The sequence below is a fragment of the Acanthochromis polyacanthus genome, chromosome 3 (assembly GCF_021347895.1).
Source record: "Acanthochromis polyacanthus isolate Apoly-LR-REF ecotype Palm Island chromosome 3, KAUST_Apoly_ChrSc, whole genome shotgun sequence".
Classification (NCBI taxonomy): Eukaryota; Metazoa; Chordata; class Actinopteri; family Pomacentridae; genus Acanthochromis; species Acanthochromis polyacanthus.
Window position 1 is genome coordinate 19,685,744 of NC_067115.1, and position 25,548 is coordinate 19,711,291.

At 38.9% G+C, this 25,548-nt stretch overlaps 2 long non-coding RNA genes across 2 annotated transcripts; one reads left to right on the forward strand and one right to left on the reverse strand.

Moving 5' to 3' along the window:
* The first annotated feature begins 6,612 nt into the window (after positions 1-6,612).
* On the forward strand, positions 6,613-8,028 carry LOC127533146 (uncharacterized). The gene is made up of 3 exons (XR_007940889.1): positions 6,613-6,783; positions 7,512-7,620; positions 7,780-8,028. It is a non-coding gene; the product is annotated as an uncharacterized LOC127533146 (long non-coding RNA).
* A 138-nt stretch (positions 8,029-8,166) lies between these two features.
* Positions 8,167-9,130, reverse strand: LOC127533147 (uncharacterized). The gene is made up of 2 exons (XR_007940890.1): positions 8,777-9,130; positions 8,167-8,620 (listed from the first exon to the last, which is right to left on the reverse strand). It is a non-coding gene; the product is annotated as an uncharacterized LOC127533147 (long non-coding RNA).
* Between the last annotated feature and the right edge of the window lie 16,418 nt (positions 9,131-25,548).

Genomic DNA, 25,548 nt, shown 5'->3' on the forward strand with positions numbered 1-25,548 from the left:
CACTGTTTCATAAGCTGCTATTAGTTTCTATTCAGTCTTCTGTTTGTTAGTGCATTGTCCACTCTCAGGAATATCCTCTGTAAATTAATATACACTCAACAAAAATATAAACGCAAAACTTTGTTTTTGTTCCCATTTTTTATGAGATGAACTCAAAGATCTAAAACTTTTTCCACACACACAGTATCACCATTTCTCTCAAATATTGTTCACAAATCTGTCTAAATCTGTGACAGTGAGCACTTCTCCTTTGCTGAGATAATCCATCCCACCTCACAGGTGTGCCATATCAAGATGCTGATTAGTGAAGTGCTCATTATCACAGATTTAGACAGATTTGTGAACAATATTTGAGAGAAATGGTGATATTGTGTATGTGGAAAAAGTTTTAGATCTTTGAGTTCATCTAATAAAAAATGGGAGCAAAAACAAAAGTGTTGTGTTTATATTTTTGTTGAGTGTATGATACTACTTTGTTATGCTGCTTTTAAGCAGTGTGCTTTCTCTGTAGCATCCACAAATGCAATAGTCTGTCTTCAGTTTTATCAACACTGTCAAAAGTAGCTGTAAAAAAATACATACTTTTGTCATATCATCACCAGTACCAGTAACAAGTAATGGAAAGGAGCGGTGGTTAACCCACATGTGACCATAAGTACATTTTTGACCTTTTCATGTAAGATTTTCTTTCATTTTTTTTTATAGTTTTGAAATTTCAGCCTCACCTATCCTCATTATACATCAATACCATGTTAGCAAAAAAATTTAAACTTAATTCCAAAAGTAGAAAATTATCCCCATTGGCATACATTAACCTACCGTTACATTCTGAAATAATGCATTAGGCTTCTTTTCTGGGGTTTTGGCTTCAAAACTGGCATTTTTATTGTTTTCCATCAGATTTCGTCTTTTTATCATATTTAACCTATAGAGCAATTACAGGATTTTCTGCCCATTTTTCTGCATTTTGTTGTAATATTGGACATGACAGGCCAGTTATCACAACTAGTCCTGGAACATACATTGTTTTTTTTTGTTTTTTTTTTAAATTTCAAATCAATTAATTAAATGAATAAATACTCAAGATGATGATTCGTTCCATGGTCATCACTCTGTAGGCCACGCTGACATAGTTTTCTGTGGCTTCTTCCAAAGGATGTATCATTTAAATCAATTGAGGATATGACTTTGCATGAGCTTTGCTCTGTTTATGCAAAACACACTCAGTGTAGGCTGAACACCAATGAGGAAAACAAATGACTCTCACAAGAACAGAAAACATACATACAGTGTTGTAGCATCAGGCTTTGCAGTGTACGACACATTGGTTGACAGAGGAAAGAGGGGTACTTGAAACCATGAAGAAGAAGCAGAATGAATGATTTTTATCACCTGGATTCCAAATCGCCATTGTCTGTAATGAATGTTTGTAAAAAAGATTGAAATACTGCCAGCATCTTCTCGCTCTCTCAACTGCCTCTGTCAGTACCCACATTCCAGAGCTCTGAATGCATTATCACGAATCAAGTTCTTCCTCCTACAATCCTTCAGCCATCTTTCACCATACTCTCTCTGCACATATCCATCAAAAAAGCAACATGTGGCTTTCTTTGGCTTCAGCCGTCCCTCCATTAAACAGCCCACGCCGTAAACCAGTCCACCATCAGCCACAAATCCTGATCGAGCTGAACTACTCTGTGCCTCCACTTGACTCTGTTTATATTTCACATCATATAGGCCGTAATGAGCTCCTATCATATCAAATTCACAATGTTTTGACATAACATTCAGGATTTACGACATGAGTGTTAAAACAGACGATGTAAAATCATATGTTATCTGACATCCAGATTCATATGTTATAATCAGGACAGTTTATAGTCAGCTCATCATGCAAACATTACAATGTTAAGTTTAATTAGTTTTAGGGGATGCTCAGCTCACACAAAACAAGTTCTGTTACATGGGATACAAACTTGCAGACTTCAATGGGCTGACTGGTTTAATAGCACCACCAACACCAGTAACAAACAATGCTCAGGGATGGTGGTTAAAGAACAAATGGCAGCTGGAGGCAGCTAACAGACTTGGTGTACCATTAGGACAGATTACAATCAGCTCCTTAAGATGTTTAAATAAAGGACATTATTTTTAGATTTAACCTGTTAAACTTCAGCAGCCCGCATTCGGGCCGTTTTGAGATGTGCAAAAGTATTTTGCTTAATTGACCGAAGCTGCAAACTCGATGATAGAAACATTATACACCCATGGAAAGCTTAGATTCTCATGAATCCGCCGGTATAAACCACTTTCAGATGTGATTACCACAGCGGGTAATATAAACACATGTTCCAACATAAAATACTCTGTGCCAGTAGCACATAGAGTGATTCTGACTGCACTGGGTGAAAATTCAGGTTGTCAACTTTCAAATGAGACCAGAACCATGCATGTACTCCAAACAGTTCAAGAACAGCATTGAATTTACTTTGGGTACATCTTCAGTAGAAATTTCAGGCGGAATTGACTGCAGTGATGCCATGCTTGCACAACACAGGCTTTCCTTACAAATGGCGAGTGGAAAGAAAGAGCATTCTTATTTTTTACTGATCATGATATGATGAAAAAGTCAAATTGTGAACAAGTTAACTGTCACTGGAACTTTATTCTTCAGCAAGATATAGTGGGCATTTTGAAAATAACTGATCTGATCAAAACCCTGAAAATGTCTTATAATTTCAATCACCAAACAAGGTAATGAAACACACAAAACAGATCACCTGACAAGGACAAGCCACCCAATAAAAAGTAAGAATAATTGCATCAAATGTGACATTTATGTTTGAGCTATAAACAGTTCCTTTCAAATAAATCAATTACAGAAAGTAAAACAGAAAAACAAAAACATTACATGTTATTCATTTGATTTGTTTTTGTGCTTCTTATTTATGAACAACAAACTGTGAAAACGTTACCATGTTAACTGTCGCTGTAACTTTATTCTACAACGTAACCAGAGAATAATTTAAAATTACTGATCTATTAAAATGCCTGACAATGTCTTCTCACTTCAATCACAAAGCACCGACACAAAAACACTCGAAACACTTCACCTGACAACTTCAAACCCTCAAATAAAATACACAAACTTGTTATAACATCAGAGACTCAAGGTAATGTAACATGACAGTTTAGATTCATTTAAATAGTATAAATATAAGAATATGTGAATGTAAATATGTTATCTCTTAACATTGTGTCAGGCGCAGATGAAGTACAGTTTCTCTTGACAGTCCCGGTTCTCCCACAGTCCCTCTTTGATTAAAGCTCCACAGCGTTTCCTGATTGGACACTGGTGGTCCTGACCTCCTTCTTGGGACCAGAATTCATATTCCAGAGGATCACCGTTCACCCACAGCCAGCGGTCACCCAGGAAACGCAGGCCCATCCACGCCCGCTCAGTGATGTTCTTGATCTTAGTCTGGACCAGAAGGAGATCGGTGTCAGAGATCAGACTGGGGAGATCAGTTTGTTTCTCTCTGCAGTGGCTCAGAGCGTCCTCCCAGGACATCTTCTCCTCCACCACAGTCACATTTACGCAGTAAAAATGGAGGCGTCTTCCGCTTTTGGCATCATTCCATTTTCCACTGGGTCTGATGACCGCGTTGTTCTCTTTGCCATTAATGTTATTTGGTTGTCCATCAGCCCAGTTCTGGTATGTAATGTGTCCTCCTCCTGACCACATCCAAGCAGTGTTGTTGTTGGATCTCTGTGAAGGCCGATCCAGGCTACGTCAATATTTCCGCCTGCGTCTTTTCGAAGCTTGTCTATATCACTCTGTCTATTAAAATAGGAAAGATCAGTGTGACATCGTCGACAGTAAGCCTGAGCTTCAGTCCAGTTTGCTTGTTTCTGAATAAAAATGTGGTTTCCTATAGCTCCTTTAACAGCGATACACAGAAAAACAAAGAAGATGATTCTTTCCATGGTTATTGTTGAGTAGCTTAAGCTGAGAATGTTTTCTGTGGCTGTTTCCTCAAATGTCATTTAAATAAGTTAAGGATATGACTTTGCATGAATATGTTTTGTTTACACAAACAAAACATAGTCACGGTAATCTAAGATCAAATAGAAAAACAAAGGACTCTCAGAAGTACAGAAGAGAAGAATGGAAGAGAACAGAAAATTAGACACATTTGATTTAATTTAATTTTATCTTTAACTGGATATAAATTATGACGGGCAGATTTTATCAACATCTGCTCTGTGTTTTCTGTTATACTCGAATGTAAAACACTATTTTGGTGCGCTGCCTTTGAGCAATCAGTTTTCTCTGTAGTAGCTACAAATATAATAGCAGAACTCCAGTGTACAGTTTAGTTCCCAACAGTGAACATTGGTTAATATATATCTTAATACTAGTGCTGACATTATTCATGGTTATAGATTAATTTGCATACTACTACACTTTGAATAATGTGAATCCTGATGGACAGGACCCAACAGGACTCCCTGGCGACATCTTTCCCTGACAAAGAGATTGCTCCAGAGTCAGCTGACACTTCCCCTGGCCAAGAGACTGCTCCACAGTCTCCACCTACAGATGCCTCCAGCCTCAGAGCCCCCTGCTCCGCCGTCAGCTGCTGCTGTTGTCCTCCTGACTGACATCCAGAGGGACTCAACCATTGCTGCTCTCCTGCATGGCCTTCAGTAGGGCTCTGTCTCTGATGCTGTCAACCTTCAGTCTGGCTCCCTGAAAGGTTCTATCCCTGTTGCCACTCTACCTGTTGCCTTCCCAATCAGCCTTTGGGTTGCCCTCCAGACTGGGTGCTTGGCTCTTTTCTTTAGATTTGCTTTCTCAGTTTGGTTTATCACATGCCCTATTTCCCCATTCTGCCAATCAGAATGGGGAAATAGGGCTATCCCATTTGATTCATAGCCCCGTGTGTTTAGCTTCATACCCTGGTGTTTGTTGCTTTCGCCCTGTTCTGTGTTTGTAGTTTACTTAGTCTTGAGTTTAGTTAGTTGCTGACCATTTCTAGTTCACTCCTCTGGGTTCTTTGGTTATTTGTTCTGTGATGCCTGCACTTAGTAATTCACTGTGTATTTGCACTTTGATTTCACTTTGTAAATTGCTTTTATAAATAAACATTTTCTTCACTTAGTCTCTGATCTTTTCGTCCTCATTAGTGTCTGCGCTTGGGCTCTCCTTCAGCAAACGGAGACAAAGATTGTACTTAACTATTTTGTTGTGCTGCTTTTGAGCAGTCAGCTTTCTCTGTAGCAGTTACAAATGAAATAGGCTGTCTAACGAGGAGCTTCAGTACTATCAACACTGTCAAAACTGACTTAAATAGGCTTTCCTCTGTAATAACACCACTAACACCAGTAGCAAGACATTCTAAGGAATGACGTTCCAAATTATGCTGGATACCTACATAAAAAGAAATATGGAATAATTTATTAATTATATCTTGCTGAAAAGGTCAATCTGTGAAGAAATTCCCTGTCATGGAGCAGAGAACCCAAATGCAGATGCAGAGGACAGACAGACAGGTGGAGGGTCCAAAAGAACTTTTTTTAAATACAGAAACAAACTCAAACCAGGGAAAAACAAGAAACTAAGCTTGGGGAAAAAACTAAACCAAACCTAATACAAAAAAGGCAAGAACCTAGAAAAAAATTCAACAAACCCTCAAAGGGGAAATGCTACAAAAACCACAGATCAAAAACTAAACTAAACCAACTAAACAACTTACTTAGAAGGCAAGGAGCTTAACTGAGGGAGGCAGGCAGGCTTGGGGAATCCAGGGTCGGCAGACGAGCCGGGCTGTTGGTAGGTACAAGCAGGATCGGGCCGCAGGTAAGACAGGATTAGGCTGGCAAGTGCATCGTCCATGCAGGGCCAGTGAAAAGCTGGAGCAGGGCCGGTGTCAGGCAAGGCAGGTTCAGACCGGTGAGTGTGTCACTGAAACAGGGCAGGCAGAAGGCAGCAGCTTGGGGTAAGCAGGCTGGAGACAGATCAGGGACTGGCAGGACTACGGGGGAAACAGAGTCTTTAAGAGTCTATGGTCTGGCGGAGAGCAGATGAATAGGCTTTTACAGAAGTAGGTGAGTCAATCACTGCAGTTCTCTGTAGTCTCCAATTCCTGCCGTGCGTATATATATATATATATATATATATATATATATGGCATGCCGTTTAGGAAATTATATATATAATGAAACTTGATATATATATAATGAAACTTGATATATATATAATGAAAGTCGATATATATATAACGAAACTTGATATATATATAATGAAACTTGATATATATATAATGAAAGTCGATATATATATAATGAAACTTGATATATATAATGAAACTTGATATATATATATAATGAAAGTCGATATATATATAATGAAACTTGATATATATATAATGAAACTTGATATATATATATATATATATATATCGACTTTCATTATATATATATCAACTTTCATTATATATATATCAACTTTCATTATATATATATCAAGTTTCATTATATATATATATCGACTTTCATTATATATATATATATATATCAACTTTCATTATATATATATCAAATCTTTTTTCCTACCGAGCCCCGGAAGGGACATGTCCGTATGGCGAAGCGACAATGAAGGACACTCACCCGGACGAGAATTTTATTGAGTTTTATTTTGAAATCGGCCTGAAATACACAGACATTCAAGCAGTGCGATGCGCTAAGAGTCTGCCATGCAGACCAGCGATCCTGATAATGGTAAGTTTTATTTCTCCAACATCCTGCTGTTATCCTACTATGAATACGCTAGCTACAACAGTCCCACATCAGTATTATGAACGTTCCGCCAGCTAACGCGGTCCGGACACCGGATCACTGATTAGAGGTTGGCGTTGAACTATTGTTTGCCAGCCAGTTAGCCGCTGGTAAGCTAACAAGCTATGAAACAACTCCTTATAAAACCGGAGGAAAGCAGCAGCAATATTTCAGTCCAAGACCTGTATTCAGAACCTCCCACGCTGTTACACAATGACCCATTAATCATATTACTGAACTATATGGTTATCATTGAAATTTTCCTTGAAGAACCAGTGAACTCTTTGCGAACACATTTTAATTTATGTGTTGATTATGTTTCGTATCAGTAATACAAGTCTAAAAAACTGATTCAAATGATCAAGTTAACACAATGAAGTAAAGAGTACTGGTAATCTGCAGCTATTTTCATAATTTCAAGGTAAAATTCTGATGTGTGATTTTCTAGCTTTGCAGATGTGGAAATCCAATGCACTGATTTCTTATACACAGATGCTTTTGGTGTTTTTTGTTGTAAAATAAAACAAGGCATTTATCACTGTTGGAAATTATTACAGGTATTATTTGTAACACTTTCTAACATTGTATGGACAAAGCAATAAATCAGTTAATGGATAAAATCATTTGTATTACAGATGCTATCAACAGCATGTCTTGTTCATTTTATTTAGTTGTCGGCCTTGGATGATGAGGTCCAGTTACCAGGAGCACTAGTCTGCAGCTTACTGGTTCCGTCCTGCAGCTCCTCCACGCTGTCCTCCTCTCTACAGACCAAATCAAGTAAGATCTGTTTAGGCTATGCAGACATCAACATGATCAGTATGTTATCTTTTGACCCATCCTAAAATCACAAAATAGAACATTTACTTTAAGTTAACTGTGTTTATGAAAATAGAAAATAATTACTGACAACTAGTACTTTTTGGTGCTTTTATGCAGGAAAAGGGAACCAGGAAGCTGCTTTGGATCCTCTGCAGTAACTGGAGAGGTCAGAGGAACGGTTCTTGGAACAGATCGGAAGACACCAAGACGTGACCTCTGCCATTCTCCAGAACATCCAGAAGATGAATGAAAACCTTGGTTGCACTGATGGGACGCATGGCGTCGGTGCTGGAGCAACTGTCCCAGAATTAAACTGCATTGTTGACTATTGGCTTTTCTAGAAAATAAATCTTTTTTAGTACTTCACCTGTTTTGTATTTTACTCATGCACTTTGGGTGAATAAACAGAAATTTGTGATGAGAGATGCAAATTTTGTCTATAATCTACAGAGACTTTATTCAGTGTTCAGTGCACACTTTTGTTACACACATTTTGACAGATAAGCAGTTGTGCTTTTCAAGCAGATTTTAGTCAGAAACATCAGTAGCATATGTTTTTTTTTACTGTTACACCAATCTAGGTAGATAAACTGCACTACTGCAGCAGACATATTATTGAAATGTGCTTCTATTATGTGTCTACATACACTGCTCACAAATAGTTATTCAACTTTTGGGTGAAATTGATGGAAAATATAAAAAGTGCATGCTTTAGTGATATATCATAAAAATAGGGTATTTAACTAGAAACATGCAATAGTGATTTCCTCATCTCAAAAAAATTTATTGAATCAAAAGCTAACAACAGTGGAGGGTATGTCACAATAAAAATGTCTCAGTTTGGACAGAACAGCAGCCTTCAGCTGAAATCCAGTACAATTGTGTCCCACCAGTGGCGTGATCATGGATGTGTCCAGGCAGCAGCTGACCTCTGCCTCGTAATTAGCCTTAAGACCAGCTATAAAGATAAACATAGATATTATCATTATCATCAACATATGGTGCATGTGTTTAACCTTTAAGCTATGTAGGGATGCAAATGTAGTCGAAGCTAAGTAGCTAAGCTAATGCTAACACGTTCAGTGTTCAGAATCAAAACATCTCTAAAAATTACCTGTTTTCTCAAACGTAGTCGCCGTTCCCTGTGACAACCATGAAGACAGATAATCACAGAAGAGCTCATCTGAAGAGCAAATGTCCAATAAGGTTCCTGTTTTTGTTTGCCATGTCCTTCCAGGGCTCAGTAGGAAAAAGTCTGAATATATGGAATGAAACTTTGAATAGATGGAATGAAAATCTGAACATTCTATATTCCGACTTTCATTATATATATATCTCAACTTTCATTATATATATATCAACTTTCATTATATATATATCAAGTTTCATTATATATATATCAAGTTTCATTATATATATATCAAGTTTCATTATATATATATCAACTTTCATTATATATATATCGACTTTCATTATATATATATCAAGTTTCATTATATATATATCAAGTTTCATTATATATATATCGACTTTCATTATATATATATCAAGTTTCATTATATATATATATCAAGTTTCATTATATATATATCGACTTTCATTATATATATATCAAGTTTCATTATATATATATCAAGTTTCATTATATATATATCGACTTTCATTATATATATATCAAGTTTCATTATATATATATCGACTTTCATTATATATATATATCAAGTTTCATTATATATATATCGACTTTCATTATATATATATCAACTTTCATTATATATATATCAAGTTTCATTATATATATATCGACTTTCATTATATATATAATTTCCTAAACGGCATGCCATATATATATATTAGCGCTTCAGAATGTGTCAGACACAGGTGAATTTGAGTTTGTCTTGACAGTCCCAGTTCTCCCATGGCCCGTCTTTGGTTAAAACTCCACGTTTCCTGATTGGACACTGGTGTTCCTTGTTGCTGCCCTCCTTCTTGGGACCAGACCTCTTATTCCAGAGGGTCACCGTTCCGTTTAGAAATAAGCGGCTGCACTGATCAACAAAATAAATACATTACTCACGTTTGACAGTTTTCTACTAGCATTCCTGTCTTGCATCAATTGCAGAAGCAATGCTTTTTACCATCATACATTTTTATATTCCTCATTGTTCTCAACAAGAAAAGTCACATGACATGGTAAATGCCCACTTTTGTGGGAACACGCACAGAGTTTGAAGCAGAAGGTTGTATTTTTTGTTGTGTCGACTTAAATAAAAAAAGTTTGATTATGTCAAACTTGCTTCATAGTATACCCCATTTGCTTATTTCACACATTGTCATGCCCTCCACCTCCACTGCTTAGCTGGCAGCACTCCCTCCTCCTTTCCCTTTCCATTTTGGCCAAGAATGTGGTATGTGTGAGTGTATGATTTCCTCATACAGATGATCAGAAAATCCCCTGAGCATGGACACCTGTGACGGGGTGTTGTTCACCTGTTTTACATTGTCTACCTGCCATAAAAGAAGAGCTCAGTCCACTACTCAACATCGGACCATTGTACTACAACCAGTCAGTCAGCTCAGGCCTACTCAGTTAAAGTTCTTGTTCTGTTGCGCTGCTCTCTCTAACTGTGTTTCTCTTGTTCACTTCTCTGTGCTGCTCTCAGTCTGTTTCTTCTGCTTCCATGCTGTCAGCATCCCACTCCTGCCTGGATCGCGGTTCATCTTAACCGCTCTCCCAGCACACCACTCCACCCTGATCACGCTTCCTGGATTTCTGCAACCACAGCACTCTCTCTGCCTGCATTCCCCTGACCTCTTGTGGGCCTCTCTAGATTCTCTAGACTCATTCCCTGCCTTTTATTGTCACCCTTGTCCCTGCTCCTTTACCTCTTGTACCTTCTGTATAATGTGTTAATATTGTCAAGAAATTGTTAAATCAATAATCTGTGTGTCATGTCTCTGTCTGCACTGAACAAGCCATAACATATTGTAAATAAACACCTTCTTCACACAGTCTCTGCTCTCCTCCTTCCTCATTAGTGTCTGTGTGTGGGTTCTCTATAAAACCAGTGACAATAATACTGTGCGGAGTGTGTTTTCGTTGCTCTCTGTCTAACAGTTGCATAATTTCTTTTTTTCATTTTTTATGATGTTACTTAATCACTGAATTTTTTTTCCTGAAAGGGGTTCCAGTGTAAACATATAACTCATGTTTAATAATGTGATGCACACACACTGACCACAGCAGTTAATTCTTTTGAGAATATGTTCAGTCTCAAAATTTTGACATACAATTCAGGATTTATAAGATGAATATGAAAAAAAGACTGTCAGTTCAGGACAGGTTATAATCAGCTTGTCATGATAATATTTAAATGTTAAATGGCAGTATTTTTAGTTTAAGGGAATTCTCAGCATTTCATTACAAAGGGCACATGCAAAGGAAGAAAGTTTTACTTTTTTATTGATCATAACAAACTGAAAAAGTCAAATTATGAGCAAGTCAACATTTTAACTCTCACCACAGCTTTTTCTACAACACAATTAGAGGATATTATATAAGTGATCCATTCAACCCCCAACATTGTGTTCTAATTTCAGTCAAAAGACATATCACCTGACAAGTACTAGCCACCAAATAAAAAATAAGAAAAGGTACATCAAATATGACATTTATGTTTCAGCTATAAACTGAAATGTCCCATTTCTAGAAAAAAAAAACAGTATTCCACAAAATGAAAAAAGTGCAGAACACATCTCTGATTCGATTTTTTTAGTGATTTCTCTTGGTGAACAACAAATTGTGAACAAGTTATCATGTCAGCTGTCTCTAAAACTTGATTCTACAACAACACAACCAGAGGATATTTTGAAAATCAGTAATGGATTAAAAGCCTGACAAATTATTCTAATGTAAATCACAAACAAGAACACATGAAACCCTTCACCTGACAATTACAAACCCTCAAACTGGAAAAGCACTCAGAGAGTGCAGACCTCCACCAAGGATAGAGGAAAACAGGAAACCCATGCAGTAAAGGATCATGAGCTGGAATCAAACCTGCGTCTCTGACACAGTTCTGTTTACAAATCACCTTCTTAACCAGTTGAGCTATCTGGACACTGTGCTCTAATTTGTTGGACGACATACTAACCTATGATGTTTTTGTGATATTTTGGACCACATACTATTCAAAGTTATTTATTTCGTCAAGAAATAAATAACTACAACATGCTAAAAAATTCAAAGTGATCCAGAATCCAGGATCCTTTCCAGATTGTCACCGAAATTAAATCAGCTCTTCCTCTTACCATAGTCTACATCCCCTAAAAAATTTCATGTGAATCTGCCCAGGCGTTTTTGAGTTATCTTGCTGACAGACAGACAGACAGACAGACAGACAGACACACACACACACACACACACACACACACACGCCGGGTGTCACATAACCTCCTTGGCGGAGGTAATAAGAATAGAAAAAATTAATATCACATCACTGCAGAAAAGGAAATGGAAGATGACAGTTTAGATTCATTTATATAGCATAAATATCAGCATATGTGGATGTTTATACGTTATCTCTTCAGAATGTGTCAGACACAGATGAAGTACAGTTTCTCTTGACAGTCCCGGTTCTCCCACAGTCCCTCTCTGGTTAAAGCTCCACAGCGTTTCCTGATTGGACACTGGTGGTCCTGACCTCCTTCTTGGGACCAGGCCTCATATTCCAGAGGGTCACTGTTCATCCACATCCAGCGGTCACCCAGGAAACGCAGGCCGATCCACACTCGCTTGGTAATATACTTGATCTTAGTGTGGGCCAGAAAGAGATCGGTGTCAGAGATCAGACTGGTGAGATCAGTTTGTTTCTCTCTGCAGTGGCTCAGAGCGTCCTCCCAGGACATCTTCTCCTCCACCACAGTCACATTCACACAGTAAAAATTGTAAGGAGAGCTGCCACTGAGATCATTCCATGTTCCATCACGTGTGATGACTACATGATTCTGTTTTCCCTTATGATTATTTGGTTGTCCATCAGCCCAGTTCTGGTATGTCATGTGTCCTCCTCCTGACCACATCCAAGCAGTGTTGTTGTTGGGATCTCGGTGAAGGCCGATCCATCCGAGGTGAATATTTCCACCTGCATCTTTTCGGAGCTTGTCTATATCACTCTGGCTATTAAAATAGGAAAGATCAGTGTGATATTGTCTGCAGTAAGTCTGAGCATCAGGCCAATTCAAACTCTTTGGGATATAAATGTGTTTTCCTATATCTGCCTCAACAGCAATACAAAAAAAAATTAGGACAATGATTCTTTCCATGGATGCTGCTCTGTAGTCCACGCTGAGAATGATTTCTGTGTCTGTTTCTGCAGCAAGTGCCACTTAAGCCATCTAAGGATCTGACGTTGCATGGCTTTGTCCTGTTTACACAAACAAAACATATTCATGGTAGGCTTAAGGTCGAGAAACCAGGCTGCAGTGTACACCGAGTTCATTGACACATGAAGGAATGGTGTCATAAAACCATGTGGTTGATATCAGGAAGAAACAGAATGATTTTTATCACCTATATTCTAAACTATCACGACTGTCCACAATGAATGTTTGTAAAAGATATAAATAATGAAACCCTCCTGGTAGCATTGGCGGGAAAACTGAGTGGCAATGAGTTAATGTGTGGGATTAAGATGATTCAACTACGGTCTTCAACTATGTCTTAGTAATGCACAGCCATGAAATATAGAATCTGTTTTTCTAACTGGTGTATGTCACTGTAATGTGGATATTGTGGGTTTGTAAGTCCATGGCAGAGATTTGGGAGAAGAAGGAGTCACAAAAAGCAGAGTGTGAATTGAGATCCCCACAGCTTTCTTCTGAAAGGAAGAATCACAATCAATGTCAATTGTCAAAACATGTCTGTTGTTAGTTAATTACTGTGAATTTAATATAGATAAATGGTGTGAAATATCACCACATGCGTGAAGAGTGTTAGTTACTAAGACAATGACTGAAAAGGCTTCTTTTAGTGTGGTCAAACCAGTTTTAGGGAACCATAATTAAATTTGTGCCAGTGGCCTTGCATTTCGCCATATAAGTCATGAAAATAAACCCACGGAGGTCTAATAGGACGAAAGTATGTTATGGAGAAAAGATGTTCTGAGCTCATGGATCTCAAAAGCACATTTATTCCCCTTTTCTGTTGTCAGAGTGTGCTGTGCACCATTGTATGCTAATATCTTTTTGCAGATGAAATGATAATTGAATAGCTTTCTGTTTTCTGGTTGAACGGAGTTGCGATTCACTTGAAATGAAAAGGTCAGTTTAAAAAAAGAGGTCAAGTAAAATGAGTTGGCTGAGAGATAAATGATTACTCTTCATTGCCTGGTTGTGTTTTCTCTCCGCCTTGTAATGATCAAGTGGAGCGCAGCACAGATAATCCACTGCAAGGCAGGTGAGTGCGTACGTTTGTTTTTAAAAGAGTGAAGGGGGCTGACTGCTCTCCGGCCCCTGGGCAAACTGCATCAGTCAGAATAGAGATAAGAGGCTCCACATGCAGGACTTTCCTGATACTGCTTAACCTCAGCATGCTTATACACTGCACAGACACACTCTTACTTACACACTAATACACAAACACTCTCTACAGTGGCCATCTGGTAGCCTATGGAATAACCTTCAAAGGAAAAACATTGCATGAAGGACAGTAGAACCCACAGGGATTCAGACTATGGCTGTTTACCTCTTAAAGCTTATTGCAATTCCCATTATCAGTATTGTTAAGCTGAATAATATACAGGAGACACACAAACAAAAGTGAACCATTGTAGAAAGAGCCATATGTACGGGGGATGTATGCGCATTTTAATCAACCTTTCTACATAGCCAAAACCTCTACTTCTCTGTTCACAATGTATGGATCAGTTAACCAGTTACAACATTGCTGGTGCCACAGACAGTTGCATTACAATAACCTCGCTACAGTTTGTATTGAATCCTTTAATTGTCTTTAAATGTCTTTTCTTTGTCTCATCAGTAATAAAATATATTCTTATTTGAAGATTACTGAATTCTGGAATTTTCTCCGAACGCAATCAGGTTGAGACGCTATGATTTGCCAGTTACCACGTTTAAGGAGTATGAGAAGTTTAATATTAAATTGAGCCCCATAACACATTCTTCTGGTTATTTAGGAAATTATTCCTCAGGCTATAAGATTTGAACACTCAAACAAAGCTTTGTCACTGCTGATCATTAACAGGTGTAACTGAGTAGGGCTGAAGTAATCAAGTCCAGTCTTGAGATGTTTTTAAATATCATCTTGTGTCTCATTCTTGGATTGAGACTCTGACAAAGCTGATTTTTCAGTGTGCTTTACATTTTTTGTTCCTAGATTTATTGATATAAAATGTGTTTATTTTAAACAGATAACTATGATGTAGATCGAGAGATAACATTGAAAATCATGAAAAGAGTCCAGATTTTACCACATACTGTGTAAGCAACTCATGATATTTGACAATCTTGTCACACCCTCTATGAGATGCAAACCATAGGCTCTGTCAGTTTTATCAGGGCTCACATGCAAATGACTTCATTAACACAGTATGTTGTGCCCTGCACTCTGACACATGGAACAGGTGATTAACTTATATAAGGTGCTGCTTCTCAATGACACAAAACATGTTAAAGGCAGCAGACTAAATCCCCTCTGTCTTTACCTCTGAGGAAACATGTTCAATCACAGAGAAATTATTGATGATGACTTGAATAATACACATGTAAGTCCAACTTCGGACTGAAATATATATGCATACATTATATATGTGACTAATGCAGGGTTCAACTCAGTATTTCCCCCTGGCTCATTTGTAATGATTAATCACATTTTGAGGGATTGTGGGTAATTACCTTTGAAAATATTCATTTGCAAGGTCAGAGGGTATTCGCTTTATACTGAAAACATGGTAATTCAGTCCTTCACCCAATGGGAATAGTTACCGTGTGTTTAGTAGGCTTCATAAGGCTTTATGGTGCGAGAAATCAGACAGGAAATGCAACGACTGAACACGCCCACCACACAGGAAGAAGAAGTATTTTTGAACTGAAGTGACATGGAAGATGAAGAAAAGATGTGAGTGGTTTAAAAACATCCTCATTGTCACGCACTGTCACTTTGTCTCTTTTTTATCTTGCGGTAATCATCATGTGCTTCTGCCTCTCCTAGTATCAGAAGAAAATATAAGCCAAATTTGCACCAAGCTAAAGTAAAACACTGGCTTATGAATGTTTTATGTGAACAGGAAAAAAAAGAATATGTGGCTGTGGAGTGGCCTGTTCATTGAAAACACTGAGAAGATGGATGGAAAATGGAAAGAGAGTGCTACTATACATACATAATCTATGGGTGCATGCTCACACTGCACCTGCATATGCACACACATCTGTAACACACTGTTTCCCTGCACTTGGAGGATGACTGCAAGTTGACAATGCTACAAAGCTACTTGGAAGTTGTAGCTGCCTACAGACTGTGTGTTGTTTGGAAGCACATTTACAAAAGATAAAATTTCAAAAGTTAAGCATAATCTTTTTGTGACACCATTATTTTTCTCCATCTGCAATATTTCCAAATTGACAGTGTGGCTGCAATGTTTTTTTTTGTATTGAAAACCCCAAAAACCAAGACATAAATTAAATAGATGTGAAAAACGTAAACAACACCTGTTTCCTTCCAGTGTACTTTCCATGTAGCTGAGCTGATAAAACACTTTTACCATCTGGTCTGTCCTTAACTATCTTAACTATCTGCAACATAGCAGCTAAAGGAGCTGCTGATTCTGACGGCAGTGTTGGCCATAACGGAAGTCAGTAAGTCAGTCTTAACTGAATCAAAAAGAGAACCACGGATTGTTTGACAATTTGTATGCAGTTTAACCCTCTCAAGTTCAAACAGTTTCTGTTTATTTTTTGCTCCTGTCACATTTTTACTCACTTTGGGCTCATTGTCACTGCAGTAAAAAGCCCTAGAAGAAGTAGACAGAACTCAAAAGCGTCTTCTGTGTTGTATAGCAGAGCTATAATGTCATGAATCACATTAAAGAAAAAAACAAATATTTTTTTCAAGTGCTGTACATGCTATGCATACTGTACTATTTACATTTTTACATATTACAATCGAGGGGCAGAGTTATTGCTTGTGGTAGGAAAGATTTCCTGTATATGTCCCTGTGGCAGCAGAGCTGGACCAGCTCGTTGGAAAAGCTGCTCCGCTGCCTGTCCAGCAGTGGGTGAAGCAAGTGGTCAGGGTCATCCAGGATGAACAACAGTGCATTCAAAGTTCTCCTTTCCACTACAGCTTCAGAACAGTTCAGTTCAGCCAATCACAGAGCCAGCTTTCCTGATCAGTTTGGTCAGTCGGTTGTGATGCTGCTCCCCCTGCAGACCACTACAAAGTACAGGGCGCTGACCACTGCTGATTGGTAAAAGACCTCCAACATCCTGCTGCACACGTTAAAGAACCTCACCTTGCTCAGAAAATAGAGGTGGCTCATGTGTATCTTGTACACAGGGTCAGGGTTGGTCCTCCAGTTCAGTCCACTGTCGAGGTAGACACCCACGTACTTATACTCCTTCACAATGGCGTTGTCTTCACCCAGGATGTGCAGCGGCTTTGTAGCTGTCTTCTTCTTCAGGAAGTCGATCACACTCATCACCCACAGCCTCTCTCTCAGCAGAAATGGCTGGATGGTGTTGAATACACTGGAGAAATCACAGAATGTGATTCTCACAGTGCACCCGACACCATCCAGATGTGAGAGAGCCCGCTGCTGCAGATAGATGACTGCAACATCCACACCAAGAAGGGGCTGGTAGGTGAACTGCAGAGGGTCCAAAGATGGTTTCACCTGTGGCTCCAAGTGGACAAAGACCAGCCACTCCAATACCTTTATCATATGAGAGGTGAGGGCAACGAGTCGGTCGTTGTTCAGGTCCGATTGCAGACGACTTCTTGAGCACTGGGACCAGCCAGGAGGTCTTCCACAGTGTTGGTCTTCGTTATATTATTGAAAACCATTTTAAAGCTTTGAAACTACTTGGATCAGTATAACTCTTTCGTTGTCACATCTGCTCAATCAATTATCATACTTAAACATAAATAAATGAAATTTTCCAACTCACTCATTTTCAGTGTTCTTTTGATGTTCTTGTCAAATATTGGAGATTCTGAATCAATGACATGATGAGAAATAAAAGTAAGAACTTGAGGCTTTTACCTTTAATTTTTCCTTAGATATTGTCATTCAAATATAACCTCAATTTTCTGAAAGTGGGTCAGCGGGCAAGTTTAAAGAAAAGAACTCTGTGGGGAAGTATTTGATATATCAATCTAAATCACATCAATCAGAGACACCATTCTAAACATCCATAGTTTATGACTTTAAAAAAAAGTTTCAAGCAAAATCAGAAACGATTGAGCAGAAGACCCCTGATGATCTTAGATAGAATTCTGAAGCTGTGTCTTGATTTTCTGGCTTCACTTCTGTCCTGACGTACTACTCTGCTCTGCTCCTCCCTCCTTTCTTCCCTCCTGTGCTCTCCTCTACCCTCTATTCTGTCCACCTCTGATAGCCCTGCTTCTGTTAATCACTTCATAGTGCAGCCTCACACACAATGTACACACACAGAGAGAGACACAAGGGCCCAGGAAGGGGAGTTATGGAGCTGGCTAAATGTTTTCAGCCAGGCTCTCCATCATGTCACCGTGGCGACCTTGGTTGGAACGGACAGGTCGGCCCACTGGAGACCAACTCCGATTCAACAGAGGGTGGAGGGATGACTGTGTGCGCACACACAAAAAAGTATGAAAAGCAGAAGGAAGTGAGAGAGACACAGATGATATGTGTGTGTGTGTTTATGAAAATAAGAGATTAAGTATCCCAGTCCCTCTGTGTGTGTCTACTTCACTGTGTGTGTGTTTTAAAGGCAGAGAGGTAATGGCGAACGCAAGGACGGGCAGTGTAAGATGATAAAATGGCAAAAAAAGAAGAAGCTAGAGAAATTGAGAGACTGTCGGATGATGGAAAAATAAATACAATAAGATGACAAAACTGACAAGATCAAGAGAAGGGATATAAAGCCTTGGGGTGTGTTTATTGTTAGTATCTGAGAGAGATGACTGACAACACAGGAGATTAATTTATATGAGATGTACAAATGACTCCATGGTGCTCCTGCTTTTCATTAATGATGGAAAAATACTCAGGATTGTGTTACATGTTCTGCAGGAGTCTAAAAGTCTGTGAGAATGTGCAGGTGGCCTTGAAGAGAGAGTTACATCCCTGTGCCAGTTCAGATAGAATTTAGAGCTGTCTTCCCATGTCAGAACAAAGAGAAACTATGCAGAATAGAGAGAACTTACATGTAGATAAACATCGTGATACAAGTGTATAAATACTGCCAACCCTTTTGTTCGGAGAGCTTCTCTCCCATAACCTTGTGTTGTGTGAGATTCTGCACACTGCTTGAACAAAAAGACGCTGACTTCAACATCCTCACTTTGAGTGTGATTCTTTTTCACCCACAATTAACAAATCCATTTTTCTTCCTTACACTGCAGCGGTTAAGTTTAACCACTGACAGCGAGGCTAAAGAAAGACAATAAAGTCAAAGAAAGACACACAGATGTGAAATTATACCTCTCATATACACCGATCAGTCATAACATTATGACTACCTGCCTAATATTGTGTTGGCTTATCCTGGCACATCCCACAGATGCTCAATAAGATTTGGATCTGAGCAGTGTGTAACCTAGGTGAACAGCTTAGCTCTGTCGTGCTCCCCACTCCTAAGCAGCTTTGTGAGGTGTCGGGGTACATTGTCCCACTGAGGGTAGCAACTACCATCAAGGAAGGATATTGCCTTTGGGGGAGGGGCAATGTTTAGGCTGGTGGTACATGGTAAACATCCATATGAATGTCAGGATTCGAGGTTTCCCAGCAGAATGTTGCATTATAACAAGATGATGGATGGTATTCACTTCACCCATCAGTGGTCATAATGTTGTGGCTGATGAGTGTTTGTACACTACTGTTCAAAAGTGTGAGGTCACTTAGAAATGTCCTTATTTTTGAAAGAAAAGCTTTTTTTTTTTTTAATGAAGATAACATGAAATTAATCAGAAATACAGCCTAGGCATTGCTGACGTGGCAAATGACTATTCTAGCTGGAAACGGCTGATTTTTAACCCTGATGATGCACATTTGTCAAGAGATACCCATTTTTCATTAAATATGGGTCACTTTTGGTCCATGTTGTGCATCAAAGGGTGAATGGAATATCCACATAGGGGTACAGAGGAACATTTCCAGCATCACCATCTGTGTTCTAATGCTACATTGTGTTAGCTAATGGTGTTGGAAGGTTAACTGATGGTTAGAAAACCCTTGTGCGATTATGTTAGCACATGAATGAAAGTCTTCGTGGAAAACATGAAATTGGCTGAGTGACCCCAGACTTTTGAACAGTAGTGTATATTCATATTTTATTGTTTAAATAATCAATGCAATAAGACACACCAGGGCAACAAAACACAGCTGTCAGTCACATGTTCCAATACTTTTGCTCAGATGAAAAATGGATGGGTTCAAACAAAAGGTGCTATCTTCTAAGTTGTGTATCAGATCCAGATGTAAATACCTGGAAATAAAGCTGAAATGTTGATCACTTGTCTCACTTTCATCTTTTGATGTCAAACGCAAATGTTTTCAGTCTACAGCAGAATAAAAGGAATTGTCCTCTCTGTTCCAATACTTTTGGAGGGGAGAGTATGTGATGTACTATTTGTATATTCAAGCTTTGCAGATGTTTAACTTTGACAAAAAGTTTTCCATCCTTCTTCGTCTCTCTCTCCTCTACAGTGTGGCACAAAGAGCTTTATAGCAGGTGCATTTTTACATTCTGCTGCTTTGCAATAGTTTTATAGCTCATATTTATCGTGTTGTTTGTGTGAGTTGCTTTAATGGGGTACAACTCCGAGGCCTTTGACGTCTCCCGCTCGGCGTCTGTACTCATATTTATGAGTGCTTTAGTCCTAATGTGAAGAAATAAACTTCACTTTGCCTCCAGGTTCGGCCTATAAAAACAAAACCACCTAAAGCATAAATTTAGCAGGAAATGAATGATAAAATAATGTGCGTAATTTCAGCTCTTGGCTTGTAAGCTATTATTAGAAATTTGGTTTTAGTGTTTGGACGATTAGCCCACGCCAAAACAAATCAGTCTCTGTCTCAAATGCTGTTGATGAAGATGTTCCGCTTTTTGTGTGCTCACTACGCTGTGTCTTTGCCAAAATGTAAAAAGTATGAGGACATTAATGTTTTAAATGCCTAATTTTATCCTCTGCACATTGAAACGCCTCCATCTTTTGTTAGACGCATTACCTAAAGGCAAAAATAAACAAAACATGCACCTCAGTGTGCAGAAGGCCTAACTTCCTCCTTCCTCCAAACACCAATAACGCCTGTGTACCCGCAGCAGCCTCAGCCTCAAGCCTAAATAAATTTCCCTTGATAGCCTCTGTCTCTCTCTAAACCAATATATGTCCATCACTTTAAAGTTTCACTTCTTTCTCCCTCTTTGTGTTTCTGCTTGGACACATTCAAAAAGCAGTGGTGTCCACAGTGTTTTATTCTTCCTTTTTTTCTTCTTCTTTCTTCCTTCCTTCCTTCCGTCCTTCCATAAGTGTGGTTGCACTGCAGATTTGAGCTGCAGTCTGGACTTGGAAAAGGCTATTAAAGGGAATTGCAGTAGATGGTAGGTGGAATATTTATAACGTCCATGGCAGGTCATACAGAGCCTTCTGTGGAAAGACATGTTTCATAGAGGAGTAAACTGTAATGGCTTTGTCCTCTGAGGGGGCAGATGTGTTTGTATTTGTTTATGTGTGCAGTCGGACCATTTAATACTTTTCTCTGTGTGTGTGTGTGTGTGTGTGTGTGTGTGTGTGTGTACTTGTTTCTGCTATACCGGTGGGGACTTTGACCTGACTATTTGCTATAAAGGTGGGGACTTGTCTTACGGTGGGGACCTAAAATGAGGTCCCCACGGGTGGCAACACCGTTTTCTTGGCCATATTGTTGTTAATAAAAAATGTAAAAGTGCAAAAACGTTTGTTTAGGGTTAGGCATTGATTTGGTGATGGTTAAGGTTAGGGTTAGGGTAAGGGTTAGGAGTTAGATATGAATGGGAGTCAATGGTAAGTCCCCACCGGTATAGAAAAACAAACATGTGTGTGTGTGTGTGTGTGTGTGTGTGTGTGTGTGTGTGTGTGTGTGTGTTCACTGTACCTGAACACAAGACACTTGGTATTGGGTACCATTTGCCAAATAAACTACAATCTGAGCCCAATTTGATGGCAAAAAAAAAAAAAACATTTAATAGTGTGACCTTGAAGTAACACTCAAGCTATTCTTAAAAATGTAATTGTATTATAATATTTATCCTAAATTAAGACAGCAGAAATGCACCTGTTCAGCAAATTAATCTACAAAAAAACCCCTGAATTTAGCTGAATTAATTGGTTTGCAAACAATAAATCAACAGATACACTTTCCAAAAACTTGAGAGCTCAATATTTTACTGCTTTATGTCCCATCCTTCAGTCTTGGACATGGACTCAAACATTTTATGTAACAACTGTGGTGAATGTTTCCTCCATGTTTCAGCCAGCAAAGCTTTCCGTTCATCCTCACCAGAATAGCTGACATTTTTCTTTTCATCTCTTAGGTGCTCAAGGTTCCCCTGTATCACCGAAATAAAAACAGACTTTGCGGTTTCCGCCTCCATGCCTCACTGTGCACCTCTGTGCAGTCTTGGGAATTCTTCCTCTTGGCTCTCTTCACACAAATGTTCTACCATTACATCCATGTAGGCTGAAATTGGACTCATCTGAAAATAACACACGCAGGGCCGGACTGGGAAAGAAATTCAGGCCGGGAGATTTACAATCAGTGAGGCCACTTCACATGGGATAATGCACCAAAATTTTGTTTTTTTTCCTTCCAAAAATATGCCTTTTACAGTTATGTTATAGCAATTACAACACTACTAAACAGACAGTAAGTTTGTTAAACACAACCATAACGACAGCTCCATACAGTCCAGTACTTTTCTCTTCTGTAATCTCTTCACTACCCTCACCAATTTTTCCCATGTTTTCCTTTTCCTATTATTTATATAACATGTGGAATTAAAAAATATATATTATTTTGTCAGCAAATCATTTAGATGTCAGCTGGTCATAGCTAATACTATATGCAAACACCAATGTTCATTTTATAATTGAAAATTGTAAGTCAACTGCCTATCCTACCTGAAGAGGGGGTCTCAAACGTTTTCAGGCTTCCTGCAACCCACCTGACACCTGTGGAGCTTATTTGGGCCGGACATTTTTTATTATATTCTGGCCTTTGAAGTCTGATGATGCATTTGTGAGAAGAACCGACCGTTTGTGTACTTAAGGGTGCTCCATAATCTTCGCTCCTTCCACTCTCTGGTCTCACTCTCATATCACCGCTCTGCAATGCATGCTTCCCCGTTCTCGCTATGAAGGGGCGGGCCATAAAGCAACTAACCAATCATGGCACATTTCTTCTAAAAAAATGTCACTTTGACCAATCCCTATCCTTCTGATTTAGCGCTCAGAGCACTTGCTTTGTGTGAGTGACAGGAGGGTGGGCGTGTACTCTGTAAGGCTTCTGGCGCTGCTGTCTCTGGCCTGTCTGCCAAAAAGCCGATCAACTTTTTTTCATTGTCCTGCCAGTCCGTGGCTGGCCTGTCCAGGCAGGCCAATAAGGAGGCAGGCCACCGGGAAAAGTCCCGCCTCTCCCGATTGCCAGTCCGGGCCTGAACACACGTCTCCACAAGCTGCTGTCTTCTTCTTTCTGTGCATGTTCTTGTGCAGATTTAATCCAAGTTGTCTTATTCTTTGAGCTCATGAGCGGTTGTTCCTCCGTACCCCCCCCCCCCCCCCACTAATTCTGACTGATCCTGTTTTGAAAGGTTTATGAACTGACTTGTTTCTGGAAATCCTCTGAAGAGATCTTTGCTGCTTGAACTGGCCTTCTTTCTGCAAACTGTACACTTGGACAATGCTTGACTTTTCCACTGAGCTCGCTTCACTTGTCTTTGCTTGTTTGTTTTTTTTAACTTGTTTGAATGCAATTTATAGTGGGTTTAAGTTCACATATGTGCCCCTGGTGGACAAAACACTGGTGTTACACTAGAGATGCACACGTTGCACTAAGATTAATAACTAGAACTTGTCCAAACATTATTTTGCTGCCATTTAGACTGATATATTCGTGCTGTCGAGTAACGGAAGGATTTATTTATTTTAGTAGAATATTCTTTTGAGTTGTGCTGGGATTTTTTAGCCCAGTTTCACACAACAAAATGTGTAATAGCTGTGTTGCTCCACAGCACAAGATGTATTATTATCACAAAAAAAGGTGTGAAATAATTTTTGGGGATGTTCTTAGTGTCACTGGTCGCACCGCAGAGAATAACCAGAGCTTTGTGTTTAGTGTTTGCATGAATGTATTTTAGCCCAAAATATGAAATCTCTTACACCTACTCAAGAAATTTTGATTTCTAAACCCAACAAAGTACTTCTGTAGCCAAAAAGTAAAGCAAAAAGCAAACAGCAAATAAACTAAATAGCATTAGCATGGCTGTGTTGTAATTTAAGCTACTTTCTTTTTCTTTTTTGGAATCTGAACTTAAAATCTTTTTAAAAAACAAACATATATAATGGTATTTTGCAGATCGGGTACAAAAAAAAGAATTTTTTTTTTCTCCTGTTCTAGAAATCAAGAACAGCCAGCCCAATTTCTCTTTTGAAATGGAGGCCTTGATGGTTTCCAGCTACTCATGAGAGCCTCCTCCTGGATCATTTCAATTTCTTCTCTGCACTTTTGCTTCTACAATCTTCACAGAACAAATATGGACCTTGGTTTCCTCCTCAAGTCCCCAGTTTTTCTTCTTAGGATGCTGTCCATGTCTGTCATGACTAGACAAAACCTCCCCTTTAGTTTGTGACAACACTGATTCATGGAGTGCTTAGGTGGCTCATTTCCTATTAGAGCAGCTGGAAGTGAGGGCTCTTCATTTTGATTCTTCAATAGTCTCTCTAGAACTGAAAGCTTGTGATAATGGTCGACATCAACACCTTCAGCTTGAGAAACTGCACAATGGATTTTTATTGTGGTAAATAAACCACAGCAGGCCTCAGATTCATCCAGGCTCCATCTTCAGAGAATTGTTCTCCTGCTGCAGACTGACACAGAACATAACTTGTCGGTGTTTGAGCCTTTATTTGAGCTATTAAGGGAATCAAAAACACAAAACTAGCTTTTCAGAGTAGCACCTGTGTAAAACTGTGAAACTGAAACCTTTAATCTTTTGTTTTTAGTTAGTTTAACACATGCACACACCATAATTACGGTGTTTTATGTATATTTTCCCTCATTTCTTCCACTTTGAGCCTTCTATCCCAAAAGATAACGGTTTGTTGTAACACTGACACAAACTGAGGAGATTTCACGTTTTTAGCAGTCCCGATTCTTCTGAAGCATTTGAGCAACATTGTGACGAAGCTCAAAGTTGAAAAACAAACAAAAACAACAGCTAATAATAATTCAAATATAATGCATCTAACACTGATAAATATGTCCCTGTTTGTTGCCATAACCCTGTCAAGCTTTAGAGCACAAGAAGGTCAGATGATGCAAAACAGAGTAAGCTCAAGATTTGCATAACTTCCCCTCAGGTGTGGCAGAAGACAGGATGTTGGCTTCTAAAAGGTGTGATTGTTTTCTT